At 44.5% G+C, this 8247-nt stretch overlaps 1 pseudogene; it reads right to left on the bottom strand.

The window, feature by feature from the left end:
- Nucleotides 1-331: 331 nt before the first annotated feature.
- LOC147895795 (uncharacterized) lies at nucleotides 332-5995 on the bottom strand (annotated as a pseudogene).
- Nucleotides 5996-8247: the final 2252 nt, after the last annotated feature.

Genomic DNA, 8247 nt, shown 5'->3' with positions numbered 1-8247 from the left:
GTTACCCAAAGTGACTTGCAGATTTTGCTAAGGAAAAAATGTGCTCTCTGCTCTTCAAAATTTAACTGAGAACTGCTGCAAAAAGTCTATGCAAGGACATAACCACAGGCAGCTATGTCTTTGTTAACCTTTTTCAATTGCTGGTATTGCTATCGAACTGAGAACAAGCGTGTCCATCTTCCATTGTGGCACCCTCACAAGGTCATCACACTTTTACTACGCTTCGGTGACCCTTGAAAGGATCGGTCCTCTCCTATAGCTAAAGATAGAGAAAAAACTCTACAAGCATTGGAAAAGGGCATGACTTCACAAGTCTCTTATATGTGGCCTTACATGTTGACTTGGCTTGGGTAGTAGTCTTTAGAGATATCAAGTAAATGACTATCTTGGTCCCGCATTTTTCCAAGCTTTTTGTGGCTAGCCAGCAACCCTCTAACTTAGGAGTGACTGCATAAAGCTGAAAAGGAAGTTTTTCAGTATTGGGCCCGTTCTTGCATTTTCCCAATACTGGACAGCCTGTTTTCAGCTTTCCGTCCTTCTAGGTACTCAGTTTTAGGGAGTAAATGGAAACCCCTCTAGTCAAGCACTACTTTGATTTAAACAGTCTTTTCATTTGCTGCATAAGATCCTGAAGATGCATCCTCTACAGGTGTTTGTTGCAAGGTTGCCCTGGCCCTTGAAAGAAAATTGGGGTCAGGCTCTGGCACGGCTGCTGATTTTGGCTCATTCATTGCCATATAAATGTAGAGTGCAATCACTGCATTTACGCATATGACAGCCAAGCATCCACTGAGAAGTGTATGCAACTTTGATGACATCCTAGTCTTTTCAAAGATAGAAGAAGAGCACCGGGAACATCTTGCATTGGTGTGAAATCATCAGCTTTTTGCCAATAGCAAGAAAAGTGAATTCTTTTTGGAAGAGATCCATTATCTGGGGCACATAATATCCAAGAATGGGATACAGATGGATCCAGCAAAGATCCGAGCCATCCAAGAATAGCCTGAGCTGAAAACTGTGCATGAAGTTCGTAGTTTTTTGGGACTTTGCTCCTATTATAGGAGATTCATCAGGCATTTTGCTGATGTTGCAGCTCCACTACATGACCTTACTAAGAAAAATGCAGCCTTCACGTGGGGAATGTCACAGAAGAAAGCATTCAATACACTCAAGGAGAAGTTGACTACAGAGTCTATTCTTGAAGTCCCGGATCTGTTTCAATCTTTTGATGTTGATTGCGATGCCTATGGAGAGTGTGTTGGGGCTGCATCACATCAGAATGGACATGTAGTAGCATACGAGAGCTGAAGATTGCGTGATGCTGAGAGATATCTGGGACTCTATGAAAAAGAATTGTTGGCTGTAGTTCATGCTGTGAACACATGGAAGCATTATCTTTTGGGTGCAGATTTTACTATTAAAACGGATCACCAAAGTCTGAGATATTTTCTAACTCAGACAAAACTCTGCGAGAAGCTTTTGATGTTGAATCAATCTTTTGATGTTGATGGAGAAACAGCAACCATACCTGCAAAAAAAATAAATGTTGATAGAAACTTAAGGATTAATAGTTGAAACATTGTCTGTCAAGAAAAGAGTAGTTTTCTACGTATGTTTTTGAAAATGCAGTAATTGCCCAGTATGCAATCCTCACTAACAAACTCCTTTGATTTTTCGAGGTGAACCAAGAATTGACCAAATGCTTGCTACACGAGTCCAAATCCCCCCTTGACGGAACAGGAATAGACTCATGTCATATAGAGCTCCAGAACTGTGTACAAAATTCTAATAGTCCGTCTTTCCCAGCCTTGACAAAGCGGGGCTTCCACTTCCAGGATCCAGCTGGGCAAGTAGAAATGTAGCTTCCTGCTGGGCGGCCACCACAATTTTGTGAAAGCTCCATGCATCCCATTATTTTTCCAAATTTTTCCCTTTTACAAGATATGGTTCTATTTACAAAGAAAAAAAGCCAAAAGACATAAGCTGAGGGTGCATTGCCCACCTGAATAAAACTCCACCAAAACAAAACACTATCCCTCTACGACCTGAGGATCAAAAGTTACAAATCACGCTTGCCACTTGCCATAGTCATAGCTAACAGTATATCGGTCCTTTCATAACAACACCCCAGCTACTAGGTTCCAACTCAAAACCCCTCACTTGTCTATCCACCTCCAGGCTTCACATAGCCCACTTAAAAGCTCACAGTCCACCACAGCTTTAAGAAAACAAATGAAGCTCCACCTCAAAGCATCATCACCAGGGAACCCCTTCCAGAATGGAGGGACCACCGCTCCATGATAGAAAGGGAACCTGGAACACGTTCCTGGAACACGGACCAGGTCCGGAACGCTGGGGAAAGCATTCCCCCGAGAACCAAGATAAAACTATTCTGTACAGCCAAAACTAGGGCGTCCTGTAGGAAACTCTTACTCTTTTGCCATTGATCTTTTCCCACATGATAAATATTAACCTCTGACAATATTAGTAGAATTGCAATTTGCCAAGGCCCTGCAATCAACATATCCGACCTGAAAAGCTATGATGAAAATATACCACTCCTCAACCACAAAGAGACAAAAATTTGCGGGCAAAATTCAACCACAATTATCTCAATTCTCAAACACTATGAAGGCTGAACGGGAAGACAGACTAGGAACACACGAGACAAAATAACGACTAAAGGTAAGGCGAAGCATGGTATCTCCACGTATGCTCTGACACTGAATCAGGTAAAAATACTAGCATAAGCAATCTTGTTTGGCTTCTTAGACACACAAATGAACTTCAATGTGTGCTCAAATGTGACTATAACCATAACGTGATCCTGACATATTGTTCCTTCGAGTTTCATTTGCTATTTTATCCGTTATGTGTCAAGTTTTTCCAAGACCTTTGGGATTACAATTCGTTTTGAGAAACTCTCGATACAAGACTTTTCCACTACCACAAGTAGGCTAGTGAAATTATAGGAAGTGAAGTCTAAATTAACCAAATATAGATACACCAAATGAAAGGCTCTCTTAATGTCCATAGGAGATGTCATGGGGACGTGAGTTTTCTAGACCTGCAAATACCTTTGGCCTCTCATTAATTAGGATTGTAAACAGGGCTAATCCAGTCTATTAATTCTATGGACCTAGGCAAGCAGCTGAAGGGTAAGAGAGAGGTATAAAATCCACTGCTAAAAATAGCCCCAGAGGCCACGTTTGGCAAGCTGGTTTGGGAAGCAAGCATAAAAGTTGAAATGTGCTTTTGGACCAAAGGAAGCCAGAGAAAGGCAGGCCACAAGCTGGGAAAGTGCCCCAGGGCTGTTCTAACAAATCAACTTGCTGATTTTTGACTACCAGAGCAGTCCATGGGCTGTTTGAGAGCTGCCAGGGCATTGTGCCAAGAGCCTCCAGAAGAATTCGTTTTTGAGCTAGGGAGAAAGAATTTGTTTTGTGCCAGGGAGCCTCCAGAAGAATTCGCTTTTGTGCCAGGAAGCCTCCAGAAGAATTCGTTTTTGTGCTAGGAAGCCTCCAGAAGAATTCGTTTTGTGCCAAGGAGCTGCAAGGTGAATTGGTCTTCAACCAAGAGTACCCAGATTGACTCACATGCCTGGCATGAACCTCCAGATTGATTCGTTTTCATCCAGGTCCAGTTGTTGGGTCTGGTGCTGTGTGACAGCAGAGAGAGTTGCTTGCATAGAGAGTTCCCTGTCAGCTAGAGTATTCCCAGGAGGGCAGCAATGGTTTGGCACTAGTAACAGCCTGTGAGAGCTGTGTGGCTGAGTTGGGCTGCTAGTAACAGCTCCGGGCTGTGTGCAAACTATGAGTGTTTGAGGGATTGATGCTTGAACAGCTAGGAAGAGGGTGATTCTGCCTTGTAGGTATTGATGGGATTATGCACTAGATTTGGATGCCTTTTTGAGCTAGGGATTGGCCAAATAGCAAGTTGCTTGTGCCTGCCAGTGTTTGAGACACGGTTGGGCTGTGTTTAGACACGTGCAAGGGCATTTAGCCTTGCTCCTTCTGAATAAAGAAATAAAGAAATACCAAAAGGGGCACCAAGTTTGGAGCCAATCGATGTCTGATTTCTGAGCAGGAGCATTCTAGCTCCCCATTGTGGGTTCCATGTTCTCTTTGTGTTGCTGAAATTATTTTCAAAGTGGCAGAAATAATGGTATTTGCTGGTTAATAATTATTCACTGCCCTTAAGTTTATTTTAAGGTTGGTTTTAATGGTTCCATTGCCAGGATATCACCATCTTCTTCAAGAGGTGAGCTTGTGGTTGTTGCTGGGGCAAGTACTATTTGCTGGAAGTTATTTACAGCCAAACGAATCATGGAAAGTGATTGGGAGGAAGAGTCGCAGTCTTCTCAGGAAGAGCAGTCATGGCCTGGTGTGGAAAAAGAGGCTAGAGAAGAGGAGGATGCAAATGCCATGTTTAAAGCAAGTTCGTAAGTGTTGTGGGAATTCTAGCTCAGCTCACCAGGATGCACAGTTTGCAGAGTTCTTAGTGCTCCTCCGAAGCCTAAGAAGAACAAGAAGAAAACTCGAGGGCAGCAGCCTGGTGATTCGTCGTCAATGATGCATCGTGCACAGGATGTTCCCATGCCACAATCTGCTTTTGGCCCTGGTGTTGGTTTGAACGGTCAAGAAATAATTTCCAATTTATGAATCAAGAGCAGTAAGCTTTTCCTCAATCTTCTATGCATCAAGGATATTTTGGAGGATTCACAACGCCTTTCATGTGAGTCTCTTGAAGTCATTTCATGGTGATGTGCCAGAAGGCCAGAGGTAGAGGAACTGGATGAGATCTTGGTTCTAAAACAGATCTTGGCACATAGTGAAAGAAAAGTCCCAGGTAGAGTTTCTCGTCGCTATTTGGTAAAGTTTTGTAATTATTCACCATTGAATGCAAATTGGATGGAGGAGGATGACCTAGCAGATTCACCTCAGTTGTTGCAGCTCTACCTAGAGACTTTCAGCTTGAGCCGACTTCGGTTGTGGCTCTTTTAGGCTCAACAAGAGCACGGGTCTCGAGCATTGCTGCCTGAAGCTCAAGAGGGGAGGTAGCACCTCCACTCCCTCGGTACAGACAGGTTCATTTATCTAGAAGTCGCTTGGTGATACTTCATGTCCTTGTAGGTGTTGGATGGGATTTTGGGAACTGTTGGCCATGGATTATGCAATGGATTTGGATGCCTTTTTGAGCCAGGGACTGGCTGAGTAGCAGGTTGCTTGTGCCTACCAGTGTTGAGACTCAGTTGGGCTGTGTTTGGACAAGTGCAAGGGCATTTAGCCTTGCTGTAATTTTGCCTTTTGAATAAAGAAATAAAGAAATGCCGAAACAGGCGCCAAGTTAGGGGCCAATTGATGTCCGGTTTCTGAGGAACAATTGGTTTAATAGATCCTGTCCCCACATTCACCCTGACTGCAGTGTCTCGATTTTGGGTTGTCAGTCTATCATTCTCTATGAATAGCTTATAAATTCTCTAATCATAGCTATAGTTTTTCTATACACCTATTTTCACCTCTCATACTGCAAACCAGAAGGCAGCTTTCTTCCCAACTATGAGTGTCAGAAAGAACTCTATTCTAAGAATGGTTGAGATGTAGAGGCAGCACTTGGGCCCACTCTCTTTTTTCCTTTTTGTGCTTGCTTGAGCATTCGCAAGTCTCTTATTTGGACAAATCCGACCTATATCTATCATACTTCTATATGGATAGGTCCAATCTATATCTATCATACTTCTATATGCCAAAGAATCGTCCTTGTTTCCACCAGCCCTCTAGCTTAGAACCAAAATAAAGCAACACAAATTAAAGGTAGAAAATAAATGACCAAAATCCTGCCCATAAAGATTCAAACTACCATATGTCACATCGGTTGTTCCAAGATGGCACAAATACATTGGAGGTGATTGTTGAAGACATATAGGACTATCAAAGGCAATCCCCACATTGCAAGGGCTGACCAGAAATTTCTTGATAACTTGTGATATCTCCATGGCGTTTGTTTTTGTCACCTCATTCAACATACAAAGCGTGATGCTGCTATCAAAGATATACATCAGTCGTGCACTTGGCAGCAACACAATAAGGTTGTTTGTACTTCAGTTGAAGGACATAGCACCCCTTGAAACATTTCAGAAACAACACTTTCCTTTCCTCCCCTCTGTTAAAAAACATGAAACATGAAAACCAGTAACATCCAAGAGAGAGAGAAGATAAAGGAAAAAGCAGTCGACTTATTCAATGCTTACAAGTTCAAACCATGTTCTAAGTAACTCATTACTACAACCCAAGAGCTAAAGCACAATTAAGACATATATGAAAAAGCACAAGCTCAAAACTCAAGAATGAAACTTGAGTCAGAAGGACACTAGACTAGGTTTCTCTAATATGGTATTAGAGCCCAATTGCCTATTTGGATAGCTATGGTGTCAAAGACACATTTGTATGCCTAGAAGACAGATCTGAGAGCCAGGGTTCCAAAGAAAGGTGAGATATAAAGCCAGGAGGTGTATGCCTTGAGTGATCAAGCCATCCCGCCAAAGATCAACTTCGAAAACTGAAAGAATAGGGCAACTTTTGCTCACTGAAGGTGTGACAAGAAGGCCAGTGTGCTTGTAAGACGAAATCTCTTTGCAGTAAATCTCGTGGTGTGACATGGTGTCCTGCAGGCTGATTCCAAACTTTGGCGTGATGGGAATGTTGGATAGTGATGATGGCTATCTGATCTAGAAGATCAAGATCCGGAGTCACTTGGTTGCGCATGCATTGTAGGAGATAACTGAAGGAGTAGAGGTGAAGCGTACAATATCAAAAGGGCAACAGGCAAAGTAGCAAATCCAACTAATATAGAGAGTGGGTGCTTAGGGATGCTAAGGCACTTTCAATGATCGTTGGGACTACAGCACATACAACTGCTGCTGCACATTCCAAAATCTGGTCAAGTTTTGAAAGATCAACTGGCTCCAGGTCAGAAGGTAGACAGAAATCCGTTGGCCACTCTCATGCTCAATAAGTTGCCTAAAGCTTCAATGGATTAGTGACAACCCTAAAAATCGGTGGGCCACTCTCAAGCTCAATAAGTTTCCTGGGAGCTACTGACAACCCTAACAGCTGGAGTAAGATCGAAGCCATTGACTTTGAGGAGCTTGGTCCCTTGTTGACCCAAGAGGAAACGAGGCAAAAAATGTGTTAGGATGCTGGCGGCAAGATGTCACCGCCAAAGGCAAAGGTAGGGCAAGCAAGAGAAAGGCAACGACACTTCCAAGGGCAGAGACTCTTCCGGGGGGGAGAGCAAGAAAAAGAAGAAGAAATGCTACATCTGGCAAGAGATTGCCATAAGAACAAGCCTGATCATGAGGAGGAGGACCAGTAGTAGTGCCTTGATTGGTTTCATAAGCACGCTACTCAGCTCTTAAAACGATGCGGAAGGCACGAATGGTGGATGAACTTCCACGACTCACCTACACCAGGAGGTCGACAGCCGTCTTGATCCTATGCACGAAATTGGAAGGAGATTCCATTGATGGTGGGGAAGATTAGCTAATCAATACAATTGCTTCCAATGTCAGGAGAAGGGAGACCAATGAACATGGATATTCCGCTTGAATCCATTCGGGATGACTTACTCAGTGTATATCTCCTGTTTTTGGCCTGCCCTCAGGGTAGCCTTAGGGCCTTCTCTTATCCCTTATATCCCTTATATATTCCTTAACGCAGTAAATCCCAAACCTGGCATCGGGGGAGGAGGGAGGTTTGCTAGAGCTTCGGGGGAGAAGAAGGGAGGTTCGGGGGGGGAGGGGAGGCTCAGGGCGAGACAAGGACACGTGACGGTGGGACCCGTAAGCGCCGAGCAGAGGCAGAATGACAGATGGCGGCGTGTAGTGCAGACTGCGCGTGGTTCCGCGCAGAGGTAGAGGCAGACGCACCACGTGGACCATGCGTAGACGCAGAGGCGGAGGCGCACCGGGGCAGAGGCGCAGGCGCGCCACGTGGACCCTGCGCAAAGGCAGAGGCAGAGGCGCCACATGGTGGTGACGCAGACCCTGCGCAGAGGCGAAGGCAGACGCTGGCTGCAGACGAAGACGTGGCGGTGGCACGCGGGCCCGGCTCGGGCACTAAATGCGACGGGGAAGCCAAACGATTGCAGTGCGCCATGTGGTGCTCAACGAGCGTAGAGACCGTTGGTGATGTGGCGGACTTGGCGGCTGATATTGGTGATGTGGCGGATGCACAAGGAACCCAGAGT

The sequence above is a fragment of the Dipteris shenzhenensis genome, chromosome 12 (assembly GCF_047967505.1).
Source record: "Dipteris shenzhenensis isolate YYH24624 ecotype China chromosome 12, Dip_SZ_1.0, whole genome shotgun sequence".
NCBI classification, from domain to species: domain Eukaryota; kingdom Viridiplantae; phylum Streptophyta; class Polypodiopsida; order Gleicheniales; family Dipteridaceae; genus Dipteris; species Dipteris shenzhenensis.
Note: the sequence above shows the minus strand (reverse complement) of the source record. Positions and strands in the feature narration are given on the sequence as shown.